Source organism: Lynx canadensis, chromosome B2, assembly GCF_007474595.2.
Source record: "Lynx canadensis isolate LIC74 chromosome B2, mLynCan4.pri.v2, whole genome shotgun sequence".
Taxonomy (NCBI): Eukaryota; Metazoa; Chordata; class Mammalia; order Carnivora; family Felidae; genus Lynx; species Lynx canadensis.
Genome location: NC_044307.1, coordinates 33,265,752 through 33,292,156, shown reverse-complemented (window position 1 = coordinate 33,292,156; position 26,405 = coordinate 33,265,752). Strand labels below are relative to the sequence as shown.

Sequence of the window (26,405 nt, the reverse complement as noted above, 5' to 3'; positions counted from 1 at the left end):
TTACTAGAGCAAGATTCAGGATGCCTCAAGCTGACACTTGACTCCGGTGGCTTCCACGGTGAGGAAATTTCTGCTTTCTCATAACAAGGTGGCAAGAAGTGAAATGGTGCCAGTAGTGGGTGAGTGGCTCAACAGCGTCGTCAAGTACCAAGGCTATTTTCAATCTTTGTCTCTGCCATTGCCAAGAGGTCAGCCATGTTTTTCTTTATGGTCACAAGATGGCCGCCTGTCGGCAAGTGTCACGTCTAGACGTGACAACGTACAGTGAACGAAGAGAGCTTTCCTGGAAGCTGCTAACAATTCATCTTTATGTCTCAGGGGCCATAATTACACCGCTGCTCATTCAAAATCCAATATTACTGCAATGCTGGCAGATAATTCTCTGCGGGTCTCTCATGTTTCTGCACACCTCTCAAGGAGGTGTGTACAGCAAACAGCCTTAAAGGTAGCGTTTTCGTCCAGGTCAAAAGGCAAGTTTGTTAAGATCTGGTGTTAAAAGACTCAGGTTCCCGGGGCACCCGGGTGGCTCAGTTGGTTGAGGGTCCAACTCTTGATTTTGGCTCAGGTCATGATCCCGGGGTCGTGGGATTGAGCCCCGACTGGTGCTCCACGCTGGGCATGGAGCCTGCTTGAGATTCTTTCTCTCTCCCTTTGCTCCTCTCCCCTGCTCACACTCTCTCCCTTGAACCCTCTAAAATAATAAATAAATAAATAAATAAATAAATAAATAAATAAATGGAAAGTTTCAGGTTCCCTAAGCTCGGGGTTCCTCTCCTATAACATAACCCACTGAAGTCACATGGCCACCCCTTACTGCAAAGGAGTTGAGAAATGCAGTCTTTGGCCAGCTGAAATTTCCATTTCTATGGAAGAAGGGAGAATGGATGTGGGGGCAATCGGCAGTCTCTGCCATAGTTACTCCAACAAAACTGTGGTTCCGTGAGGAAGTCAGGAGGAATGATGTTGGAGAGGCAACAAGAATGGCTACACAGAAGGGTTGGTGTCCTGGCCCCACTTTACAGATGAGGAATTGAGTTCTAGTCAGGGAGGTGTCGGGGCCAGATCTGCTGACCCCTGACTTCAGGTTTTCTCATCATTTCCCTGCTTCTGCATCAGTACAGGTCAGGGAAGGTCACGGCAGGGAAGGCCTTCTCTCTCTCCTCAAAACACTCAAACCCCTTGGCTTCCACGAGAGCTCTGCCTTCTGTTCGTCTCATCTTTGGTCTTGCTGTTTCCTTCTCCACTTTATCTTCCCAGCCTGTCACTGATGGGATTACCAAGGCTCAGCCTTTGCCCTCGCGCCTGTGTGTGTTCCTTTGGTCTGTGGCATTACTAGCATCTCGTCACCATAACCCCCTCACTCCTATCTGCCCTTTGAACCACTCTTTGTGCTCTGGACTTGTGTAGCCAACTGCCCGCCAACATCCCCACTGGGATGTCTTACAGGCACCTCGGACGTCACAAGTGCAAACTGACCTCGCTCAGTCACCCACAAACTTACTTCTCTTCCACTCTGGTCTTGGCATCTTCAACATCTCCTCTCCCTCTTCTTCTGCATCCACTCCACTCCAACACCACTGTGCCTGGACCATTGCTGGAGCTTCCTCCTGCCTCCCTGAAGCCACCCTGACTGGCCAGCCACTCCTTACCATCCTAAAATGAAGGTAGGACACTATTCTTAAAACCTTCAATGGCTATTATTACTTTTAGGAAAAAGGCCAACATTCTTTTCGTGGTGTGGCAGCCATGTGCCCATCCCCCATGATCAATTCTTTCCTTCATTTTAAAAAATTTATTGGGGGCACCTGGGTGGCTCAGTCAGTTGAGTGTCTGACTTTGGCTCAGGTCATGATCTCGCGGTTCGTGAGTTCGAGCCCGCGTCGGGCTCGGTGCTGACAGCTCAGAGCCTGGAGCTGCTTCAGATTCTGTGTGTGTGTGTGTGTGTGTGTGTGTGTGTGTGTGTGTGTGTCTGCCCCTCCCTGTTCATGCTCTGCCTCTCTCTCTCAAAAATAAACAAGAAAACATTAAAAAAATTATTTATTTATTTATTTATTTATTTATTTAAATTTTTAAATGTTTATTCATTTTTGAGAGACAAAGAGAATGCAAGCCGGGGAGGGGCAGAGAGAGAGAGACAGAGACAGAGAGAATCTGAAGTAGGCTCCAGGCTCTGAGCTATCAGCACAGAGCCTGACATGGGGCTCAAACCCACGAATCATGAGAGAACTGTGAGATCCTGACCTGAGCTGAAGTCAGATGCTCTACCGACAGAGCCACCCAGGTACCCCTTTAATTTATTTTTTTTAATTAATTAATTTTTAAATTTATATCCAAGTTAGTTAGCATATAGTGCAACAATGATTTCAGGAGTAGATTCCTTAATGGGTAAGAGGTTACCCATTTAGCCCATCCCCCCTCCCACCACCCCTCCAGCAACCCTCAGTTTGTTCTCCATATTTATGAGTCTCTTCTGTTTTGTCCCCCTCCCTGTTTTTATATTATTTTTGTTTCCCTTATGTTCATCTGTTTTGTCTCTTAAAGTCCTCCTATGAGTGAAATCATATGATTTTTGTCTTTCTCTGACTAATTTCACTTAGCATCATACCCTCTAGTTCCATCCACGTAGTTGCAAATGGCAAGATTTCATTCTTTTTGATTGCTGAGGAATATTCCATTGTATATATATATACCACATCTTCTTTATCCATTCATCCATCAATGGACATTTGGGCTCTTTCCATACTTTGCCTATTGTTGATAGTGCTGCTATAAACATGGGGGTGCATGTGTCCCTTCGAAACAGCACACCTGTATCCCTTGGATAAATGCCTAGTGGTGCAATTGCTGGGTCATAGGGTAGTTCTATTTTTAGTTTTTTGAGGAACCTCCATACTGTTTTCCAGAGTGGCTGCACCAGCTTGCATTCCCACTAACAATGCAAAAGAGATCCTCTCTCTCCACATCCTCGCCAACATCTGTTGTTGCCTGAGTTGTTAATGTTGGCCATTCTGACAGGTGTGAGGTGGTATCTCATTGTGGTTTTGACTTTCCTTCTTTATTTTTCGAAGATATTATTTTACTTTATTTTATTTTATTTTTTTGAAAGCGAGAGGGCGCGAGTAAGTGAGGAACAGAGAGAGGGAAAGAATCCCACAAGGGGGAGAGAGAGAGAGAGAGAGAGAGAGAGAGAGAGAAGCGGGGCTCGAGCTCATCAGATGCAGGGCTCGAATTCATGAACCGTGAGATCATGACCTGAGTCAACTCAAATGACTAACTGACTGAGCCACCCAGCCGTCCTTAAGATTTTACTTTTAAGTAATCTGTACACACAATGTGGGGCTCAAACTCACAACTCCGAGATCAAGAGTCTCACACTCCACCAACTGAACCAACCAGGCGCCCCCATTCTTTCCTTCTTTAGAAAGAGCATCCTTGCTTATAGCCAGGCACAAAGCCATTTATGTAGACTCCATTTCCCAGCCTCCCTTATAGCTGGGATGGGCCAAATGATTAAATCATGACTGACTGGATGCAGGCAGGTGTTGGGTTCTAATGTGTGTGGGGGGGGCGGGGGGGGCTTCCTTTGCCCCTTTTCTTTCCAGCTGACTAGAATGCATACATGATGGCTGAGACTCCAGCAGCCATCTTGGACCATGAGGAGGAAGCTAATACTGGGGCCAGTAGAGCAATAAGACAAAAGGGGCCTGGTCCCTAACACTGCTATGCACACACCTGTCAACCTATGGGCTTTTCTTACGGGAAACAGAAATAAAATGTGATCTAATTTAAATAACTTATTTTGGTTTTTCTCAGAGTCCAACCAAATCCCATTCCAATCACATGGCCCCTACCACCCTCTGGGGTCTCAGCTTGTGGCCCTTCACCTTTGCTCACTCTGCTCTAGCCATAGTGCCAGTTTTGAGTTTTTCCTCTGCTGTGATGCAGGGCCTTTGCACATGTTCTTCTCTCTGCCCAAAGCACACTCTTTTCCTGGCCATCTCCAACTCACCCTTCAAGCCTTAGCTGGGGTTTCACTTACTCAAGGGAAGCCTTTCCTGACTGCAGAGGCATACTTAGAGTATTTGATATCCAGAGTAGATTTTTTTTTGAAGATATCCCTCTTCTATACGTGATTTTCAGTAATAATCATGACATGAATAGCAACCGTGACCAATAAAAAATGCAGTGCAAAATTTCTTTTATTGAATTTCATACATATAATCATCATAGTAAAAAATAAAACAAATATAGTACAATAAAATGTTTTAAGCAATGGATTAATACCTTTTAATCAATGCATTTTTTGAGGAAAGGGAAAAATGTCTATTTACATCTATTGTGGTAATAAATGATAACACTGCATTTTCTGTTTTCTAGCCTTCTGCAGACATGTCAGACTCTGTCGAAACTGATCTTTGCAGGGCACCTGGGTGACTCAGTCGGTTAAGCAGCCAACTTTGGCTTGGGTCTGATCTCATGGTTCATGAGTTCAAGCCCCACATGGGTTCACTGCTGTCAGTGCAGAGCCAGCTTTGGATCCTCTGTCCCCCTCTCTCTCTGCCCCTGTCCCCCCACCCCCACCCCCATGCTCTCTCTCAAAAATAAATAAAAAACATTTAAAAAACCCTGATCTTTGCATATTTTTAAAAATGTTTATTTACTTTTGAAAGAGAGGTGTGGGAAGGGCAGAGAGAGAGAGGAAGACAGAGAATCCGAAGCAAGCTCCAGGCTCAGAGCTGTCAGCACAGAGCCTGATGCGGGGCTTGAACTCACAGACCGCGAGATCATGACCTGAGCCGAAGTCGGACACTTAACTGACTGAGGCACCTGGGCTCCCCTGATCTTTGCATATTTTTATGTTCAAGAAGTAGCTCAGATTGATCAAATTTATCAATTTATCTTTGATCATAATTAACCAAAGAATATTTTCAATTAATTTTTATTTGGAAATGTTCTTTCTCACCCGAAGCAATAGACACACAAATAATTAGGGAGAGCCTTAAACATAAGGATGTTTGGTGGAAATTCAGAAAAAATCCATTTCAACAAGAAATTCCAGAAATTGCGGTATTGTCCACATGTAGTTCTTCAGGATCGATTCTAGCAGCTCTCAGATAACTTCCCTAAGTTGAAAAATTTTAAACAAATAGGAACTCCAAATGGTCACATAGAACTATGCTACCAATGTTTATTCCAAACGGACTGTTTAAATGAAGGACAGTGCAACAGGGATTCGAGACACAACATTCCTCTGAAGTGAGCATGAACAATTCTGCATCCACATGACCGCGGGTAGCTGGTCCCGGGAGTGGCTCAATGACTGGGAATTGTCCCAATTAATTTCCAAGCAGAATACAATGTTTTTTAAGGGATAAGTAATGAAAATGTACTAATTTGAAACTTACATGTATATTACTAAAAATTAACAGTAACGGAAACAATCGTTGAGGTCTTAAACCAACAACAGAACCTGGGGGGAGGACACTGTTTAGAATTGCTGGTATGCAGTGATAATAAAAAGCAGACTCACTTTTAGTGGGTTCTTATTGTTTTAAAATTTGGTACTGACGACACCCCTTCTTGCTGCCTGCATCGCGGCGGATGCTCCCTCCCCCCACCCTCGGGTGTCCTCCTCAGTAAGGCTCCTTCCATGTCCCTTTGAGAGGCACTTACCTTAATTACATGTGCGTCTGTGTCATGACTTTGTCATCTGTTCCCCACTAGCTTGTCTGCTCCTCGTGGGCAGTCACCATCCTGCTCGTGGCTGTGCCCCAGGTCCCCGCCAAGTACTCGGCACCCACTAGGGCCCCAGCACACAGCTGTTGAACAAATGTAGGTGAGGAACCTGGTGCAGAGTATATACTCAATAAAGGGTAACTACATTCACTGTTTCCTGCAGTGTGTTTAGAGCCTGAAACGTAATAAATGTTTGAATGCCGCCACATTTAACATCAGGAAAATGCTGCCTGACTTTTGAAGCATGGATTTTCTCTTCCCCAAAGGTCATTCTCGGAGGGCAGCAGTCACATCCGCTTCATCTCTGGGATCCCTTGAACACCAGCAGAGGGTCTGGTACAAAATAGGAGCCGATGAATATCCAATCAGAGGGTTTATTGGGGATCTGCTACACACCAGGAATATTCTTTCATGGGTATGGTTTCTACCAGTTACAACCCCCCGGGGTGGGCACGAGTGCTTTCGCTTTACAGATGAGGACAGTGAGACCCAGAGAGGTTAGAGGACTTGCCCAAGATCACACAGCCAGTAAGTGCAGAACCAGCTTTATTCCAGGTCTGCCTGGGCTCTAAAGCTCCTCTTCTTTCCAGGCCTCCTGGTTCCCCAACAGGGTGTGTGGGCCGGGAGGGAGGTGGCTGCATTTCAGGGGTAGATTGGGTGGCGGTGGGGATCCTGTCCTTCAGGCTGCAGGAGCCTGGGCTTCAGGTTAGGCGTGTGCCAGGTCCCTGGGATGACTCCTGGCCCCGCACAGTGGTGAGCACTTCTGGTCCTTCCGTGGGGTTGAGGCGGCCCTGCACAGATGGGGTGGCCCTGACTGAGGGTTTGGGGCTGGGTGGCAGACGTGAGCTCCACTGTCAGTGAGCTCCCACCACCGAGAGCTGTGCAGCTTGGGAAAGGAAGGTGGAGAATGGTTGGTTATAGGAGCATCCCTGTAAAAGATTAGAAATACTAAGTCTGGCCCAGAGCTGGGCACAGGCAGAATTGGGCACCCGAGGTGCTCTGCCAACGACAAGGTCTTCTATTTCTCCTCCATGTTCTATTCCCTTGCTCTCCCTTTTACGATCCAGGAGGAACACGGCTCACCCCAGGGGTTCTGTGGGGAGGGTGGGCTGCACACCTGATGGGGGCACCTTCAGGACCCCGGATATTGCTGGTGCACGCGTCCAGCCTCCAGGTCGCCCTGGACAGAAGCGGTCCCTAGGCTCCTTCCACGAGGATGTCCCGACAGCTGCCCCGCTTCCCCCGCCTCCTCTCCGGCCCGCGGCCCACCGGCCAGACTCTGCTGTGAACCGAGGCCCGGGTGCGGACGAGCCGAGGGGACCCCGGACGGCGTGGAGAGAGGAAGAGCTATGAAACCGGGCTGGGGCTGGGTTTGGGCGTCTCAGGCGGTTTCCTGGCGCCACCTGGTGGCTGTGGTCGGCGTTGCCGCGCCTGCTCTGAAGGGGCTCCATGCTCGGGGCGTCTGGCTGGGATTGGGACACTTTGGGCTCTTGGGCTGTGACACTGAGGCGAATCCCCACCTCTGTTCCTGTCCTTTGAGGATGAAACAAGGCTCCGAGGGCCCCTGAGGCCTGTGGCAAGCGGAAGGGTGGGGAAGGAAGCACTGAGGGGTCCAGTCTAGAGAGGCAGGGATTGGGGGTGACCCTCCCTGGGGCTCAGGAGGGGAACAGTGCCCCACTACCTGCATGATAGCTCTCTTGACCACGAGTCTAATCCCATAACCTTTCTAGATGTTCATGTGTGGCCCAGGTGAGATAACCTGGGTTGGAGAGGGCATCGTCCACTCTCTCCTGATCACTGAGGGCAGGTGCGGGGAGCTGGGGCCACAGCCCAGGTCCCAACTCTTGTCCGGGACCAGAACTCAGGGTGTGGCTGCGGAACAGAGACAAGTTCCCTGGGCCCAGCCTGCTCACCTGTGGGGCTTCCAGCTCCGAGGCAGCTCCCGTGTCAGCACGACTGTGTCCATCCATTGCCCCGAGACATCTCCAGGCCCAGCAGCCAAGGGCAGCAGGGCAGCAATGTGGGAGACCCTGGGCCCCGCAGGACTCCTCACAATACCCCAGGACCCTCGCCAGCAGTACCCCCGGCTGCTCTGGTGCTCAGGGAAGTCCAGGAATGCCCTTTGGGAGAGGGTGTGGCCATCTATTGGACTGCTCTGCCTTAAAGCCCCCACGGTCCAGGGGTCAGCCCTGTAGCTCACCTGGCTGGCTTGACTTCTTGCAAACTCCCGCCTCAAACTTTCCATTTTAGGTGCACTCACCTATGTTCCTTTGCATACCAGCTTCTGGGACTTCATGACTTCTGGGCACATTCTTCTCTCCACTCTTTAATTTCTGCCTCAAAAGAAAATCTTAGAAAATTTTATCAGGCAGGATTTGCACGTGCAGAAATGAAAATGGTAGTCAGTATACAAAGTAACAGAAGCCCGAGAAGGGCTGTCTATTTTTGGCAGGTGACGGCTTCTAGGGAAGGTCAGCTGAACAGAGCCTCTGGTCACAGTCTGCCTTCGGCTCTCCTGAGAGGGGATTGGAGCCTCTTCTGGAGAAGCCGGTGAGGTTATGAATGGGTCCTGAAAACCTGGGGCTCCCAGCAAGTCGATGGCAAGGTCTGTGCCTGTGTGTATATGTATGTGTGTATGTGTATATGTGTGCCAATGTATATGGGGGGAGTGGGCTCCTCTGGATTTCTGCTTCTCAGTTGCCACTTGTTCAATCATGAGGTCAAAGCATGAGGGTTCCCAGCTGACAGAGGTGGTTGTGCCTGGGGGAGCAAGAGGAAACTCATCAGCAAAGGATCAAGAGCATGTGGAAGCTGGGCCAGGCTGCCCTTTTCCTTATGTCATATTTTCTATAGTCAACACTCACTATTTTACCTAGGGGCGTATAGACTATAATTTATTTTATTTTATTAAAACAATTTTTTTAATGTTTATATTTATTTTTGAGACAGAGAGAGAGCATGAGCGGGGTGGGAGGTGGGGGAGCAGAGAGAAAGGGAGACAGAGAATCTGAAGCAGGCTCCAGGGTCTGAGCTGTCAGCACAGAGCCCGATGCGGGGCTCGAACGCACGAACCATGAGAACATGACCTGGGCCAAAGTTGGACGCTCAGCCGACTAATTTTATTTTAAAAGGCAGCAGAGGTATCTCATGTGGTCTGGCTGGCCTCTCTCTGCCGGGTGCTCGGCTGGGACCCTGGGCTCTCCCTTCACCCTTCCCGATGTCCTTTCCCCTCCACTGTGATGGGCCCCCTTCTGTACCCCACATCATCCATGGTTTACCCCTTCCTATCGGTGGGACACATCCCCTAACTTCCTGAGAAGGGCTGGTGGGAGGGAACCCTTTCAAGAATGTCTTTAGTTTACTCTCACATTTGATTGCTACTTCGGCTGGCTCCAGAATTCTGTGTGGGAAATCACTTTCCTTCAGAATGTTGAAGGCAACGAGGCGTTGGCTTCTTGTATCTAAGGTTGCAGTGGAGAGGTCGGAAGCCATTCTCGTTCCCGACCCTTTTTAGGAAAGTGACCTATTTTTCCTCTTTGAAAGCTCATAGAATATCCCTGTCTGAAATATCATGATGATGGGCGCTGGTGAGGGTTTATTTTTGTCCATTGTATTGGCACCTGACAGGCCATTTTAGTCTGGAAACTCCTATCCCTCACTTCAGAGAAATGTTCTTGAATGCTTATCTTTTTTTTTTTTTTTTAATTTTAGAAACCGCTTTATTGGGATAAAATTCACATACCATACAACTCACCTATTCAAAGTGCACAATTCACTGGCTTTTAGTATATTCACCAAGTTGTGCGCCCACTACCACAATTGATTTTAGAACATTTTCATTACTCCACAAAAGATAGCCTACACCTCTTAGCTGGCACCCTTCCCTCATTCCCCATCTCCTCAGCCCTGGGCAACCACTCATCTACTTTCTGTTTCTTTCATTAAAAAAAAAAAAAGAAGAAGAATTTATTTTTTAAGTCATCTATCCACTCAACCTGGGGCTCGAACTTACATCCCTGAGATCAAGAGTCGCGCGCTCCACTGACCGAGCCAGCCAGGTGCCCCTCCTTTACGTTTTGATAGATTTGCTTATTCTGGACATTTACGTGTAAACGGAGCCATACGATATATGGTCTTTGTGTCTGGCATGGCTTCAAGGTTCATCCTGATATTTCGTGCTGACATTTCATTTCTTTTTATGGCGGAATGATATTCCATTATATGGCTATGCCACCTTTTATTTCCCCATTCGTCAGCTGATGGACATTTGAGTTGCTTCCACGTTTTGGCTTTCTGATCAAATAATTTCCATCTTTCTGTTTTCTGTCTCTTTCTGTTCCCTCCTCTGCACTTCCTGCAGTTTGGGTGCTGACTTTCCTGAACGGGTCTTCCATTTGAGCAGGAGGAGATAGACGTTGGAGGGGGGACAGCGGGCAGAGAGAAAGGGCAGCCCGCCCTCCACTGTTTGGCAAACGTGTGTTTACCATGAGCGGACGCAGGAGCCTTGCCAAGGCCGAGGCCTCCACAGGTAAGGGGAGTCTGAAAGCATGGGGACCTGGGGTCGGAAGGAGCTGTAGGAGAAGGGATCCCTCCATCAGACTCCAGGCCCCCAGCAGCACCCCTGAAGAAAGTTCACCTGCCCCCCCGGGACAGAGCAATGTCCCCTGGGACATCATGGTCTTGGTGTACCATAACTGCATCCCTTTGGGAGAAAAGACTGTCCCTTCCCACTCGCCTCTTCCCTGATGTCCTATTCTAGTGATTTGGGGATGGTCACTTCCGGACTATTGAGCTGCCCCTCTGGGGAATGAGACACTTGCTAGATTCCCCCTCTTTCGGGCAGCCCTCCCAGATCACCTTGGAGCCCTCTTCTTGATGGGTCTGCAGTGGGGGCCGCGGTGCAGGTGGGAACTGGCAAAGAGGGAGAAGCCTCAACATCACTTTGCGCTGGGCTGGGGGTGGGGCTGCCCGCTGTCTTCTCACGGGGGACCCTGGGGGCTGTTTGCTCTGGGAGCAGCTTTAGAACAAAGGAGTAGAGTGCACAAGTACCTGGTTTTCCTGGTTTTGCAGCTTTAGCAATTCCAGGGCAACAGGAAAGTCCCTGTCCATATCCTGGGCCTGCAGCCGGGCTCCTTACGCTCCTTACGGTCCAGCGCGCACACAGGTCTCTGGGATTTTGCCTGAGATTCTGCATCTCTAACAATTTCCCAGCTGAGGCCTGTGCTGCGGGTCTGGGGACCACACTTTGAGAAGCAAAGCTTTAGATAATGTTGAGGGGCGTTCTGGGAAGAACGGTATTACCTCAATCCCTAAAATCATAGTGGCTTAAACAAGTTAGAATTTCCTTCTCTCCATGGTCAGAAAGACCAAGGGTGAGCTTTTCAAGGCTGGTAGGCCAGCTGCGCAAAGGTGAGGGTCCCAGGTTCCTTCTCTCCTGTTGTTTTGTCCTCCTTAACATGAAGTAAAGTTACTTTCTCAGGGTCACACAGCCAAGATGTGGCAGAACTACTGTTTGAACCCACATCTTCTGGCTTTAAATCCCATGGTCTCGGGGCGCCTGGGTGGCTCAGTCAGTTAAGTGTCAGACTTCGGCTCAGGTCATGATCTTGAGGTTTGTGAGTTCAAGCCCTGCGTCGGGCTCGGGCTCTGTGTTGACAGCTCAGAGCCTGGAGCCTGCTTGGATTCTGTGTCTCCCTCTCTCTCTGTACCTCCCCCGCTCATGCTCTGTCTCTCTCTCAAAAATAAATATTTAAAAAAATAATTTAAAAAAGTCCCATGGTCTCTGCTCAACCTTGTGTGATGAGTGATGGGCGGCCATCTAGGACATGCATCCAGTAGGAGTTCGTGGTCGTGGGGCATCAGGAGCAGGTGACTGTCAGGGATCCAGGCAGTGCCAGCAAGGCCTCTGATCAGATGAGCAATGGCTGGGTCCCGGGGACAGGGTGGGGACCCTGGGGATACTGGGGACTACCACAGTGTGTGTGGTGGGGGGAGTGGTAGTCAGAGAAACTGGGACTCCAGGCAGGGATGGAAATAGTGACCTCTCCCTGCCATCATCCCTGCTCTGACTAGCATCACCACAGGATCGTAGTACTCTTTGTTTTGCTTTTAATCACAAATTTTGAAATATTTGAAACATATGGAAAAATACAGAAAATGATGTAACAAATATCTATACTCTAACAAAGTTATTTGTTTGAAATATTTTGACTTATTCTGTATAATATGTATATATTTTTTTTAAATTTTTTTTTCAACGTTTATTTATTTTTTGGGGACACAGAGAGACAGAGCATGAACGGGGGAGGGGCAGAGAGAGAGGGAGACACAGAATCGGAAACAGGCTCCAGGCTCTGAGCCATCAGCCCAGAGCCTGACGCGGGGCTCGAACTCACGGACCGCGAGATTGTGACCTGGCTGAAGTCGGACGCCCAACCGACTGCGCCACCCAGGCGCCCCAACATGTGTGTGTTCTTTTTTTAAAATTTTTTTTTTCAACGTTTTATTTTATTTTTGGGACAGAGAGAGACAGAGCATGAACAGGGGAGGGGCAGAGAGAGAGAGGGAGACACAGAATTGGAAACAGGCTCCAGGCTCTGAGCCATCAGCCCAGAGCCTGACGCGGGGCTTGAACTCACTGCGCCACCCAGGCGCCCCATATAATATGTATATATTTTAATTAAAACATTTTTAATGTTTATTTATTTGAGAGAGAGAGAGAGAGAGAGAGAGAGAGAGAGAGAACATGAGCAGGGGGGAGGCAGAGAGAAGGAGAGACAGAATTCCAAGCAGGCTCTGCACCATCAGTTCAGAGCCTGATGCAGGGCTTGAATTCACAAACTGTGAGATCATGACCTGAGCTGAGATCAAAATTCAGACACTTAACCAACTGCACCACCCAGGTGCCCATATATATATATATATATATATATATATATATATATATAATCATGGAAAAAAACTGAAGCCCACCCTTGACCTCCTTTCTCCTTTCTCTGAAGTATTCTTTCCTTCCCAAACATGCTTGACAACTTACCAAATAAGTATATATCTGCAAACAATGTTGCTTTGCGTTAGAAAATTCTGCATGAATGACATCATCACATTGCATATCATTTTGCCAGTCGCTCTATCTCAACATGATGCTTCTGAGATCTATCAGTGCTGACTCGAACCCACTCCTTGTAATCTGCGTGTCCTTTATTTTCTGACGGCCACAATTTATCTACCTTCCTGCTAAGAATAGTTGCTCGCAGGAGTTCATGATTGTAATCTACGCCGCAGAGAACCTTCTTGAACATGACTCCCTGGACACACAACACAGAGTTTCTCTGCGGTTGTCATCTGGAGGTAAAAATTTGGGGTCATGATGTTTATACATCTTCAGCTTTACTAAGAATCATCCAACTATTCTCCAAAGTGGTAGCACGAATTTACGCTCCCACCACCAACTACAATTTCTGTCTCTTCACGTGCTCCGCGAGGTGTATCAGTCTTTGCCGGCCTGTTGGGTGCAAACTGTTGTTTTCTTCTTGTTCGAATTTGCATTTCCTTCGTTACTAGTTAGCCTGAACAACTTTTCATGTGGACTGGCCATTGGTAGTTTCTTTCTTTGCAAGGCCTGTTTAGATCTTTGGCCTATCTTTCTTTTGGGCTATTTATCGTTTTCTTACTGGCGTGTAGGTGTCCTGGATATCTTTTGTTGGTTACGCTGATTGCAGACATTGTTACAGCCCTCTGGTCATCTGATCCTGGACAGGGACTGAGGATCAGTGCCGGGATGGATTAGTGATGTCTGCCACAGGTGTGGGAGGGGAAGCCGCAAGGGCTTTGGGTTAAGGCAACAATGTGGAGGCCAGGTTATTAGAGAAGGGCCATTGAGGAAACTCCATCACAAGCAGAAGGCTCAGTAATGAGGCCAGAGCAGGTCTAGGCAAGTCAAGCCAGCAGGTGAGGCCCAGGTCACCAAGGCAAACCTCTAAATCTTTCTGAGAGACCTCTGAGAAGCCCATGGCTAGAATTTCTCTAGCCCCTTAGAACTTCTCTCATTGAATTGAATTGGATACATGTATCCTTCACTAAGGGAGACTGCGGGGAGAGTGTCACAACAGATATATTGCTGTATTTGTGAAAGGGATATTGTTGAGGATGCTTTTTTTTAAAAAAAATTTCTTTTTAACATTTATTCATTTTTGAGATTGAGAGAGGCAGAGAATGAGCAGGGGAGGGGCAGAGAGAGACACACAAAATCTGAAGCAGGCTCCAGGCTCAGCACAGAGCCTGACACGTGGCTTGAACTCACAGACCATGAGATCATGACCTGAGCTGAAGTCGGACGCCCAAGTGACTGAGCTACCCAGGTGCCCCGAGGATGCTTTTATTACATCACATGATGTTATCTCAAAGAGGACCAGGGAAGAAATCTCTCTCCCTGTTAGTACAGGAATGGCCAGCTTTCTTCTGAATAACCGTGTTGTATTTATGTTTTGTATCTGATGATGTTATTACTTCCCTTTTTGCTATGGCCACCAGGAAACTCACAGCCCAATCCAGAGACCCATGGAGTAACAGGGTACAAGATTAAGGCCACTTTACCCCAATTTTGCCTCTTATTTGATGCAACAAGTCTTGTTTTGCATGAGTTTTGTTTTGTTTTGTTTTGTTTTGTTAATTAGAATCCTTTTGAGATGAGATGGGGTAAAAATAATACCCCCCTCACTCTGCCACTGCTGTATTGTCTTGGGGTAGAACAAGGCCAGGGACTTGGAATGGGGGCTGGAGCTGAGAATAGGTGATGGGTGAGCTGCTGAGTAGTCCCAGAGAGAGAGGAGACAGGCCATTACACAGCAGTGGGAGCTGTTTTCTAAAACACCTGGGCCTGAGCGGTGCCACATTTCTGTGTTTTTCAACATAAACTTAAAATTGGCTTGGAGCCACTCCCTACCTGGCTGGCAGAACAACTGGCAGGGGCTATTATTGAGTCTCTATCCCTGTTATATCAGCTCATGTGAGAATCTGGAGTTTCCCTGGTCCTTGTCCTTGTCCTTGTCCCTGTTGCCGTGGGGCCTGGTTCTTGACCACATTAGGCACTGCTCCTCTGAGAGGGTCTTGACCACAGAGCCTGTGGCCGCTGTTTGCAATGCCCTGTCCTGTCCTGCTCTGGAGTTCCACGACATGCACGCCTTTGTTCTGGACAAAGTATGTTTGTATATTGAACCGTCTTGGAAGATGGAGATACTATCTCTCTTCAGAGCAGAGGGCAGGTTTGTTTACTGTCCCATATTGTCTCCTTCCAGGGCAAAGGTTGGGCAGATTTGCTTGTAGTTCCTTATAAAAGACTTGAGTTCGCTAAGCCTGGGGCTCCTCAGCTGTGATGCAGACCCACTGTGTGGTGGCACCCACTTGGGCTGCTTCACATCACCCCATGGGACTTGTGGGGCAAGAGGAACAGCGCAAACATGAAACTCACGATGCCCGCTCTGTTTTAAGTAATACAGTCCTTTGTCTCTGACCCATGAGTCTCCTGTCTTCTGCCAGTCTCCATGAAATGGTGGCAGGCTAGCTTGTTAGCTTGCAAGTAGGGCAAAGCCTCAGACTTTTCATAGCCTTTCCCAGGGTCCTAATAAGTACTACCTGTAGTGGCCCCATGACATGCCTTTTGGCTGCTTGAGCATTAAAAATGTTTTAGTTATGGTAAGAGAAATCCATATCACATGAAAATTATCATCTTAACCTTTCCAGCATCTTTTGACCACATTCCCTAAATTTGGAGAGGCCTGCCTGCTCCAGGAAGAAAGCAGAACCATGAGTCTTTCTCCCAGCTAGAGCTCAGCCTCCGCCAATCAGATGCTTGTGAGGGGCTGTGAATGGCAAAAGGGTGGTAGGTGGGCAGGAGGGAGGCAGGCACCTTTCTTTTCTTTTTAATGTTTACTTATTTTGAGAGGGTAGGGAGAGCAGGGGAGGGGCAGAGAGAAAGAAAGAGAGAGAACCCCAAGCAGGCTCCATGCTGTCAGCACAGAGCCTGACGTGGGACTCAAACTCATGAACCTCCACATCATGACCTGAGCTGAAATCAAGAGTTAGATGCTTAACTGACTAAGCCATCCAGGTGCTCCCTGGAAGTCCCTTTCTTGGTGAGGACAGTGGTGAGCTGGACTCTGGCTCTCAGGGATGTGGTTGTAAGTGGCTGAGGTTCTGATGCTCAGCCCCAGGGTCAGTGGAGTGACTTTGGGCGCCTCACCTGAGCTGGTCTGGACTCTACCTGTCAGCATTCCCCCCATGTTCCACAGCTGTCCACACTTCCTTCATCCTTTCATTTCTGCTCTTGGGCAGGGCGGCTTCCTATTTGGAAGCCAATAAACAATGGCTTCCTCATTGTATATTTGTGACTTCTCTTTTTCTTGGTCAATCTCACCAAAGGTTTGCCAATCTAATTGGTCTTTTCACAGAACCAATTTTGACCTCATGGATTTTCTCTCTCTTGCATTGTTTTCTGTCTATTAATTTCTGCTCTTATTTTTGTCATTTCCTGATTGCTGCTGTTTTTGAATTTATGTGGCTGTTCTCTCTGTAACTTGTACAGTTAATGTGTTATTTTCAGCCTTTCTTCTTTTTCAAGCTTTCAATGTGTTATGTTTTCCTCTTCTCATTGTTTTCACTGTATCCCCCGAGTTTTGATTAGTTTTCATCGTCTATTGTAAAATATTTAAAATTTACTGTTAATTATTTGACACATATGTTATTCTTGAGTATTGTTTTTCAAAATCTTTTATCATGGAAAACAAATACATAAAAGAGAAGAGAATATATAATGAACCCCTAGGTACCTACAGCCAGGTCCAATTGTGAACATATGGCCATTCTATTTTCATCTATAGTCCCATGTGCTCTCCCAACTCAAACTTCGTATATTTTGAGAGTGTGTTTTAAATGTATGGAAAATTTTTATTTATTTTTTTGGTTAATGAGTAATGATGTAATTACATTGTGGTCAGAGACTACAGTCTTCATGATACTGAATTATTAATGTTTCTTGAGACTTGTTCTATGATTAGCATGTGGTCATTTTGTGTGAATATTCTATGTATTCTTGAGTGTATCTATTTCATGTGCAGGCTGGTATACATGTCCATTAGATCAAGTTTGTTAATTCGGTCATTCAAATATTCTATACCCTTGCTGGATTTTTTGTCTTCTTGATTTGTTAATGATTGAAAAAGGTCTATGAAGTGTTCTGTCATGATGGTGGATTCTTTAATTTCTCGTATGGTTCTGTCCATTTTTTTGCCCCATATATTTGAAAGCTAATTAGGTGTTTAGAGTTGTTATATCTTCGAACCAATTTGACTTTTATCATTATGTAATGATTTTCTGGATCTCTGATAATGTATGTTATCTTAAAAGTGATCTTGTCTGATATTAATAAAATTACACTAAGTTTTTTGTGGGGGGATGTTAATGTTTGCTTGCTATATTTTTTTCATCCTTTTACTTTCAAACTTTCTTTGTCTTATGCCTTATAGGTGTCTTTTGTGAACAATATATAGCGGGATTTTTAAAAATCCATCTGTAGATTAACAGAATGTGCTGTTGAGCAATATATTAATGTCCTTCTTGAATAATGCAACCCTTTGACACTGGTTATCCTCTCCTGCCTGACCTAATTTTGTTCTGTACTTCAGGTCTGTCCTTTTTGATTGGCCCCCTCAAACTCTACCTTATTGTTATTTTATAGGGTAGGGTTTGTTTGATTTTCCCCCCACATGTTCCTCATTTGATTTGCTCACTGTTTCCTCATGCATTTCAGCCTCCTCTTCTGGGATCATTTCCCTTCCTCCTGAAGTACATCCCTTAGTGTAGGTCTGATGGTATGCACTCTGGTTTGATTTTGTTTGGAACTTTTGAACAATTATAACATATAACCCATGTATAGAAAGGTGCACAAGACAACAATAGAATAATTATAAAATTAACACTAGACCCCCAATATGTTCCTTTTTAAATCATGCCTCAGTAACTATCCTTTTATGTTAATCATACCCTTGCTTTTCCTTATAGTTCCACTGATATATAATCTGATATAACAGAGGTTAGTTTTTGCCTACTTCGGACTTTATGCAGGTGGAACCATACTGCACATGTTCTTGTGTGTTTTTCTCTCAGCATATGAGAACTGTATATGAGTATACAGTTCTAGGTTGTTGCATGTAGGTACAACCCACTCATTTTTATTGTCATATTGTATTTTACCATATAATTGTTTAAATGTTTATTTATTTTTGAGAGAGAGAGACAGTGCAAGCAGGAGAGGGGCAGAGAGAGAGAGAGACACAGAATTCAAAGGAGGCTCTAGGCTCTGAGATGTCAGCACAGAGCCTGATGTGGGGCTTGAACTCGTGAACCGTGACATCATGACCTGAGCCGAAACCACAAGTCAGGTGCCTAACCAACTGAGCCACCCAGGCACTCTGGAATGTGTACTTTCTTAGTGGATTTATGTTGTTCATCACTTCTGGAGACTGCACAGTCATTATCTTTTTAAATATTTCATTTCCTCCTTTTCTCTTTTCCTTCTTTCTGAGATTCTGATAAATATATGTTATATTTTCTTACTCTGTCCTCCATGTCTCTTAAAATCTCTTTTAAACTCTTCATTTTCTTGCCTCTCTGTGTGTGCTGTTTACCAGGTGATTTCTTTGGTTATAGCTTCAGCTCACTAATTCTCTCTTCAACTGTCTCTAATATCTTTTCAGTAAGGTTTTTGATTCCAACCTTTATATTGTTCATTTCTCTTTTTTTTTAATTTATTTTTGAGAGAGAGAGGGAGAAAGAGTGGGGGAGGAGCAGAGAGAGAGGGAGACAGAGGACCTGAAGCGGGCTCTGCACTGACAGCAGAGAGCCCAACACGGGGCTTGAATGCCTGAACCGTGAGATCGTGACCTGAGCTGAAGTCAGATACCTAACTACTGAACCACTTAGGCACCCCTATTGTTCATTTCTTGAAGTTCCATCTTAAAACCCATCTGTTCTTTCCTAGTTGTTTTTGTCGAGTGGCTTCTTTGTAACTGCATGTTTTATTTCATAAATGTATGTTTTATATATTTTTATCTGAAAATCCTTTGATCTTCAGTCTTTAGGGATCTAAACCTGGAGTTCATTGTTTTTTGCTGACTCACAGACACAGTAACTTGCCTCCTCGTGTGCCTGCGATCTTTGTGAGCTCATTGTTGGTTTCAAATTGGTAGGAATCCTGTAGGTCTCGGTCGAGGATTGGGGATGCAGCCCTGCAGACGGCATTTGCTTTTCCTCTTCTGCTGGTACCAGGAAGCACCATGATCTGGGGTTACTTCCTCTCGCCTTGAATGAGGGACTCCAACACTCCCCTTCCCTGTTTTGGGCTTGGACCAAGCCTCAGTTTCCCAGTAACAGGAGGAAATTTATCTGGCTGCCTGCTGCCCCAGCCCTGGCCAGCCCCCGGTCCCTTATCCCAGAGGGGGTGTGCTTAGGGACATCCCCTATCTCTTGTGAGATCAGTTACATTTCAAATAAATATGTTTTTCAGAGTTCAGCTGTTCTCCTCAGCCATGATGCTATAATGCCAGAAGCAGAAGATTCCTTATAGTCTCTAACAATTTCCTTTTTATGTAAACCACCCCGTATGGGTTCTGTTGCCTGCACTAAAGGCCACATATTAGGAGTGCTTTTCCCCTGGTATAAAGTGGTCATCTACCTTTTTGTCCACAAGAAGAGCAGCTCCCTCTTTTGGAGAACTAGTGGTTTCTCTCCCAGCCCAGTCACATGCCCTGTAATTACGGAACTCGGTCCCTCAGACTACAGGGTGGGTCACATGACCCAAGATCGCCAGTTAGAGTCCTTCCCCGGGGATTTCTGAATTTGAGTGGAGGCGAAGCTTCCTCCTCTTGGGGGCATCATAAGGGTGTGAGCTCAGTAAGGCTGCAGTCTTATTTCCCACGCGTGGGGATAAAGCCTGCAGAGAACGAAGCCAAGGTGCTGAGGGACAAAAGAAGATGCAAGAGACAGTGGGAATCATGTTACTCTGTGCTATCTGTGGTCTGACCACGTAAGCCAACACATCTTCCCGTGCTGCTCAGGTTTTCTGCCTTTTACATTCTAGCCTCTTACGTGGTGAGGTGATAGATGATTATTACTTTGTTTTCTGCCTTCTTGTGTTTTAAAAATGCCTTACCATCTGGGGGCGCCTGGGTGGCTCAGTCGGTTAAGCGTCCGACTTTGGCTCAGGTCATGATCTCACAGTTGGTGAGTTCGAGCCCCGCAACCCTGGAGCCCACTTCGGATTCTGTGTCTCCCTCTCTCTCTCTTCCCCTCCCCCGCTCATGCTCTATCTCTCTCTGTCTCAGAAATAAATAAACGTTAAAAAAAAATTTTAAAAATGGCACAAGAACAGACCTTCAGATCAATGGAATTGAATAGAGAATCCAGAAGTGGACCCATAAACGTATGGGCAACTAATCTTTGACAAAGCAGGAAAGAATATCCAATGGAATAAAGACAATCTTTTCAGCAAGTGGTGCTGGGAAAATTGGACATGAAGCGACATGAAGAACGAACCTGGACCACTTTCTTACACCATACACAAAAAATAAACTCAAAGTAGATGAAAGACCTCAATGTAAGACAGGAAGCCATCCAAATCCTCGAGGAGAAAGCAGGCAAAAACCTCTTTGATCTTGCCTGCAGCAATTTCTTACTCAACATTGTCTCCGGAGGCAAGGGAAACAAAAGCAAAAATGAACTACTGGGACCTCATCAAAATAAAAAGCTTCTGCCCAGCGAAGGAAACAATCAGCAAAACTAAAAGGCAACCGACAGAATGGGAGAAGATATTTGCAAACGACATATCAGATAAAGGGTTAGTATCCAAAATGTATAAACAACCTACCAAACTCAACACCCAAAAAACAAATAATCCAGTGAAGAAATGGGCAAAAGACATGAATAGACTCTTCTCCAAAGAAGACATCCAGATGGCCAACCGACACATGAAAAAATGCTCAACATCACTCATCATCAGGGAAATGCAAATCAAAACCACAATGAGATACCACCTTACACCTGTCAGAATGGCCAACATTAACAACTCAGGCAACAACAGATGTTGGCGAGGATGCGGAGAAAGAGGATCTCTTTTGCATTGTTGGTGGGAATGCAAGCTGGTGCAGCCACTCTGGAAAATGGTATGGAGGGTCCTCAAAAACTGAAAATGGAACTACCCTACGACCCAGCAATTGCACTACTAGGCATTTATCCAAGGGATACAGGGGTGCTGTTTCGAAGGGACACATGCACCCCCATGTTTATAGCAGCACTATCAACAATAGGCAAAGTATGGAAAGAGCCCAAATGTCCATCGATGGATGAATGGATAAAGAAGATGTGGTATATATATACAATGAAGTATTACTCAGCAATCAAAAAGAATGCAATCTTGCCATTTGCAACTACGTGGATGGAACTGGAGGGTATGATGCTAAGTGAAATCAGTCAGTCAGAGAAAGACAAAAATCATATGACTTCACTCATATGAGGACTTTAAGAGACAAAACAGATGAACATAAAGGAAGGGAAACAAAAATATAAAAACAGGGAGGGGGACAAAACAAAAGAGATTCATAAATATGGAGAACAAACTGAGGGTTGCTGGAGGGGTTGTGGGAGGGGGGGATGGGCTAAATGGGTAAGGGGCATTGAGGAATCTACTGAAATCATTCCTTCACTACATACTAACTAATTTGGATGTAAATTTTAAAAAATAAAAAAATAAAGTTAAATTACAATGTTAAAATAAAATTTAAAAAATTAAAAAAACGCTTTACCATCTAGATATTTTAAAAAATAAAACAGCTTTATTATTATTATTGTTATTATTATTATTATTATTGTTATTATTTTAAGTAGGCTTCATGCCTAGCATGCAGCCCAGTGTGGGGCTTGAACTCACGACAGTGAGATCAAGACCTAAGCTGAGACCAAGAGTTGGATGCTTAGTCAACTGAGCCACCCAGGTGCCCCCTAAACAAAGGTATTATTAAAAAAATCCTTGGGGGTGCCTGGGTGGCTCAGTCAGTTGAGCACCAGACTTTGGCTCAGGTCGTGATCTCACGGTTCATGGGTTTGAGCCCCACATCGGGGTCTGTGCTGACAGCTCAGAGCCTGGAGCCTGTTTCAGATTCTGTGTCCCCCTCTCTCTCTGCCCCTCCCCCACTCACACTCTGTCTCTTTCTCTCTCTCTCAAAAATAAATACACATTAAAAAAATTAAAAAAGAAAAACCCTTGCATTCACTTTTTTGGTGAAGCAAATAACCTCACCCTAATTGGTTTTTGTGAAATGAAATCTCCACAGGTTAGATTCAGCTAAAGCAAGGACCCGTCCAGTGGGCAAGGACTCGCGTGTCCATTCTGTTAATGGTGAGTGGGACACATACCTTCCCCAAGAAAAGCAGCCTGGCCTTCGTGATGCCAAGTGTCTGTGGTGGCCCTGATGATGGGGCAGTGGCTCTGGGGCTCCCCGCCCCTGGTGTCACCCCCTGGGGCCTCTGCCTGTGAGGCCTATACTCTGCCTGGAGTGTAACATTTGAGGGGCTGTCTCAGTCGGCTGGTGTCCTCGGCACCCAGCACTAAACTGGCGAGAATTTTTTTTTTTTTCCCCACCCGGCCACCCGAGAAATGTTTTGATGAAGTGAGCTAATCCAGACCTCAGATTCTCAGTCAGGCATCCCATATCCTTCTTTGACTGGTTCTGACACCAACAAGCCGTGTGGTCTCGAGCAAGCCTCAGTTTCCTCTTCTGCAACGTGGGCTTCATGCTTGGTCTTCTGCAGGGTTGTAAGGATTAGACAGAGTCCAGAGCCAACATGGAATGAATTACGTTGACGGGGGAGGAGGAAGGCCTCGATGGCGGGGGCTGACAACCTCGGGATGGGAACGAGGATGCTGAAAGGCACTTTTCCTGTTGCACTTAGGAATCAGAGTTGGGACGAAGGAAGGAGGAGGCGTTTGGCTTCACAGTCTAGAGAAAGAAGACCCTACTGGGCTGCAGACTCCCCTCCAGGGGCTGTTGGAAAGCGGCTGGACCTCTTCTGCTTCTCCCTAGCCACCCTGCCACGCTGCCAGTTCCCAGTTACCAGCAGGGACTGTGCAGTCACTGAAACCAGCACCCTGGGGAGGCCCAGCTCTGGACACCAGCCACACAGAAAGGAGACGCCGACACCCCAAGGAGGTGATTACGCCAGGGGGGCAGCGAAACACAGAGCCTCTCGTCTCTCCTCTCCCTCTCTTCCCACACAGCCTTCCCCCGCCATGAGCGTTTGATTAGCTGTGAGCTGTTTACCTCGTCACTAGATGGAACTGGGAACTGGGTCTTTTTGTATCTGAAAGTCACCAGAAAGCCACAGGACTTGCCAAGATGGTCGGAATGGGAAGAGGAGGCTGAAGGTTGGATTTAGGGGAAAATGGCTACACCCCCACCCTTCACTGAGCTGAGCACCTTGGGAGCCAGTGACCAGAGCAGCTTCCCCGAGGGCACCCATTCTGTGCCCCGAGAGCCCAGCTGTGCAGGGGCCCTCGGTGAGGGGCGACACAGAATCCAAGGGATGAGTGGCTCCCGGAGTGAGGCTCAGCCCTTGTCCTTGCTGGATACCAAGCGGCAACTGCTGTTGTCATCAGGGAGCTCTCCTAGGTTGGCAACGCCATCCAGGAAGTGCTATCCCGGGGGGCCGCCCTCCCTCCTGCCCTCCTGTTCTCCCTCTCCAGCGTCAGGCCCCGGGCCAGAGGGAGCCGGCAGCAAAGGTCCTTGGAACCCAGAGGAGCAAATCCCCTGGACTCAGTGAGGAGTTGGGAGGTCCGGGCCAGGGTGGAGACACAAGGCGGTTCTGAGCCCAGACCTGGCTGAGGGCACAAGTTCAGGAGGCAGCAGGGTGGTTTCCCATGCTGCTTTTGTAAGGCCTTGTAACTTAAGCCCCCGGTCTGCAGAGTGAATAAAGGCGGACCTTTTTTCAGAGGTGTGTACATCGGGTGGAAAATGTTCCTGAAGACAACCTTCCTGAGCCCCGGTCTCCTCGGAGAAATGAGTTGTGAGGGATAACGAAGTAGTGCACAGTGCCTGGGACGCTGTAGGTGCTCAATAAATGGCAGGTTTTTATTCTATCTCCTCCCTTCACACCTGCCGCCTTCCTAGCACCTTGATAGGGAAGGAATAGGCAGAAAGGAGAAACGACAGGCTTGAAATGACCAAAAGGGGTGTGGGAGCGCCCTCTGTTGGTCAGTAGTGGAAGGTGGCAGAGGGGGCTGCCCCGACAGCTAGAGAAACGGATCCAAGTCTTCCGAGGGCCCAGCGTGGGGGCCAGCTGAGGTCGGAGCTGTCCCATCCACTGTCCTGAGATCCCTCATGGGGAGGAGAGGGGCAGCTTCTGCCTCTGTAGGGACAGGTATCAGTAGCCACCCGTGCACATTTGCAGTGGCAGGGACACCCGGCCCCCAAACCTGACATTCGCACTGTGAGGGTCTCCGGGCTGCGCCAGCGCTCACTGCCGACGTGGGTGGAGGAAGGCGGTGCGCGAGGTGAGGGAGCAGGCTCCGCCTGGGCCCGGAATGCCAAGGCGCCCGGTCTCAGACGGTGGCTTTCCCTCTCCAGCCTGTTTCCTCCCCCACCAGCTAGATGCCCCCCGCCACCTTCGAGATTACAGTGGTTGGCCTCAGCCTCCTACTCCATCCACGGCTTCCCGGTGAGAAAGAGACGTTCACTGCCGCCTGATAGCTATTTTTCAGAACAGTTAAGTGACTTGGCCAAGGCCAAGCTTTGTGGTTGTCTACGATCCAGGGCCCATGCTCCAAGGCCTGCGTTCTTCATGCTGCCTCTCACGGAGAGCCTCCCCTCTGCCCGCCACCCACCACCCACCGCCCCCCCGATCTTCGGCCCAGCCCTGCCGAGTACTCCTCCCTGCTGCTCCCTTTGCCTTTGGCCCTCTTGGCTTTGCGAATGGGAAGGAACAGAAGCCCCCTTCTGGTGGTGCACAGAGAAGTCTAGTTAAGGGAAGGGAGGGACAGACACGGCCAGGCCTCAGGAAGGGAGCTCATTTCTTCCTCCTTCTTCCCTATGACACGCGGGAAACATCCCAGTTCACGAACTGTAGGTCTAGACACACCATGAGAGTCAGACTCTCTTTCTCTCTTGTCCAAGTTCCTGGGAGAAAACGTCGGGCTGGGTGAGAGCCCACTGCTATGTGTGTGTGTTGGGGGGAGGGCAGGGGAGACAGCCCCAGAGTGCTCACCACAACAGACTTCTCTGAGGTCTGGAAGCCTCCTTCGTCTGCCTGGACGGCTCCCACTCACCCTGTAAACTCACCTTCCCTGACTTCACCCTGGGCCCAAGCCTGGCGCTTTTCCTCGGGGTTCCCAGGGTATGCTGCCGCGTGGTGGACAACGACTGCTCAGAATCTCAGGGCGCCTGGGTGGCTCAGTCGATTAAGCATCCAATGCTTGATCTCAGCTCAAGTCTTGATCTCAGGGTTGTGAGCTCAAGCCCCACGTTGGGCTCCACGCTGGGTGTGGTGCCTACTTAAAAAACAAACAAAAGCCAAAAACCACACACACACAATCTCCCTGCTCTAGGAACTCCTCCCATAACACGTATAGCAGCCATGTTCTTTAAAAAAATTTTTTTTTTAAAGTTTATTTATTTTTGAGAGACAGAGAGAGACAGAGCCTGAGTGGGGGAGGGGCAGAGAGAGAGGGAGACACAGAATCTGAAGCGGGCTCCAGGCTCTAAGCCCAACGTGGGGCTCGAACTCACGAGCCATGAGATCATGACCTGAGCCAAAGTCAGACCCTTAACTGACTAAGCCACCCAGGCGCCCCTTGGGAGCTATGTTTTAAAACTACCACAGAAACTTCATAAATTTAACGCCGATACACTAATATTACCTAAAACACAGTCTCTATTTGAGGTTGTCCCAATAATGCCCTTTGTAACTCTTTTTTTTTTTAAGTTTATTTATTTATTTTTAGTAATCTCTACACCCAACGTGGGGCTTGAACTCAGGACCCCAAGATCAAGAGTTGCATGCTCTTCCGACTGAGCCAGCCAAGTGTCCCCTTAACTCTTTTTTAAAAATCCAGGAACCAGTCAAGTTCATGTAGTGCATCTAGTTGCCAGGACTCTGGTATCCTAGGACGCCCCCCAAGCATTTTGTCTTTCACGACAGTGCCATTTTCGAGCTGTCTTGTAGAATATGCTACGTACGGTCCACATTTATCTAGTGGTCTCCTCATGAGCAGATTCGGGTTCAAGTAATCCTGGAGAGAACACTACCTAGATGGTACTGTGCCCTTCCTGCAGCACACCTGGGCCTCATAATGTCAGTTTGTACCTTCTTCCCTGGGAATGCTGAGCTACCTCGCCAGGTAAGGTGGGGCCCACCATTTTCTCCCGGGGAAAGGTACTGTTCCTCTTTTGCTAGGTTTTATTAACATTTACCCCAGGGATGGCCATTCCACATCTTTTCTAAGTACTTGATATGCCCCTTCGATATGTAGATTATGTTGCATTATTTCTAGAAAGTTCCTTCTTTTGGGGGCCAGGGATTTCTATTTTGTTTGATGTTAGCTCTTTTTGATCGTTTTGTTTTTCTTC

The 26,405-nt window shown here is 47.3% G+C and overlaps 1 long non-coding RNA gene across 1 annotated transcript in view; it reads left to right on the top strand.

Annotated features, from left to right (window-relative positions):
* Positions 1–23,902, top strand: part of LOC115513829 — a 29,955-nt gene extending 6,053 nt beyond the window's left edge. The window contains exons 2-4 of the long non-coding RNA XR_003968803.1: positions 6,003–8,341; positions 10,097–10,264; positions 22,738–23,902. This is a non-coding gene — a long non-coding RNA (uncharacterized LOC115513829). The remainder of the gene's footprint in view (positions 1–6,002; positions 8,342–10,096; positions 10,265–22,737) is intronic.
* The last annotated feature ends 2,503 nt before the right edge of the window (positions 23,903–26,405 follow it).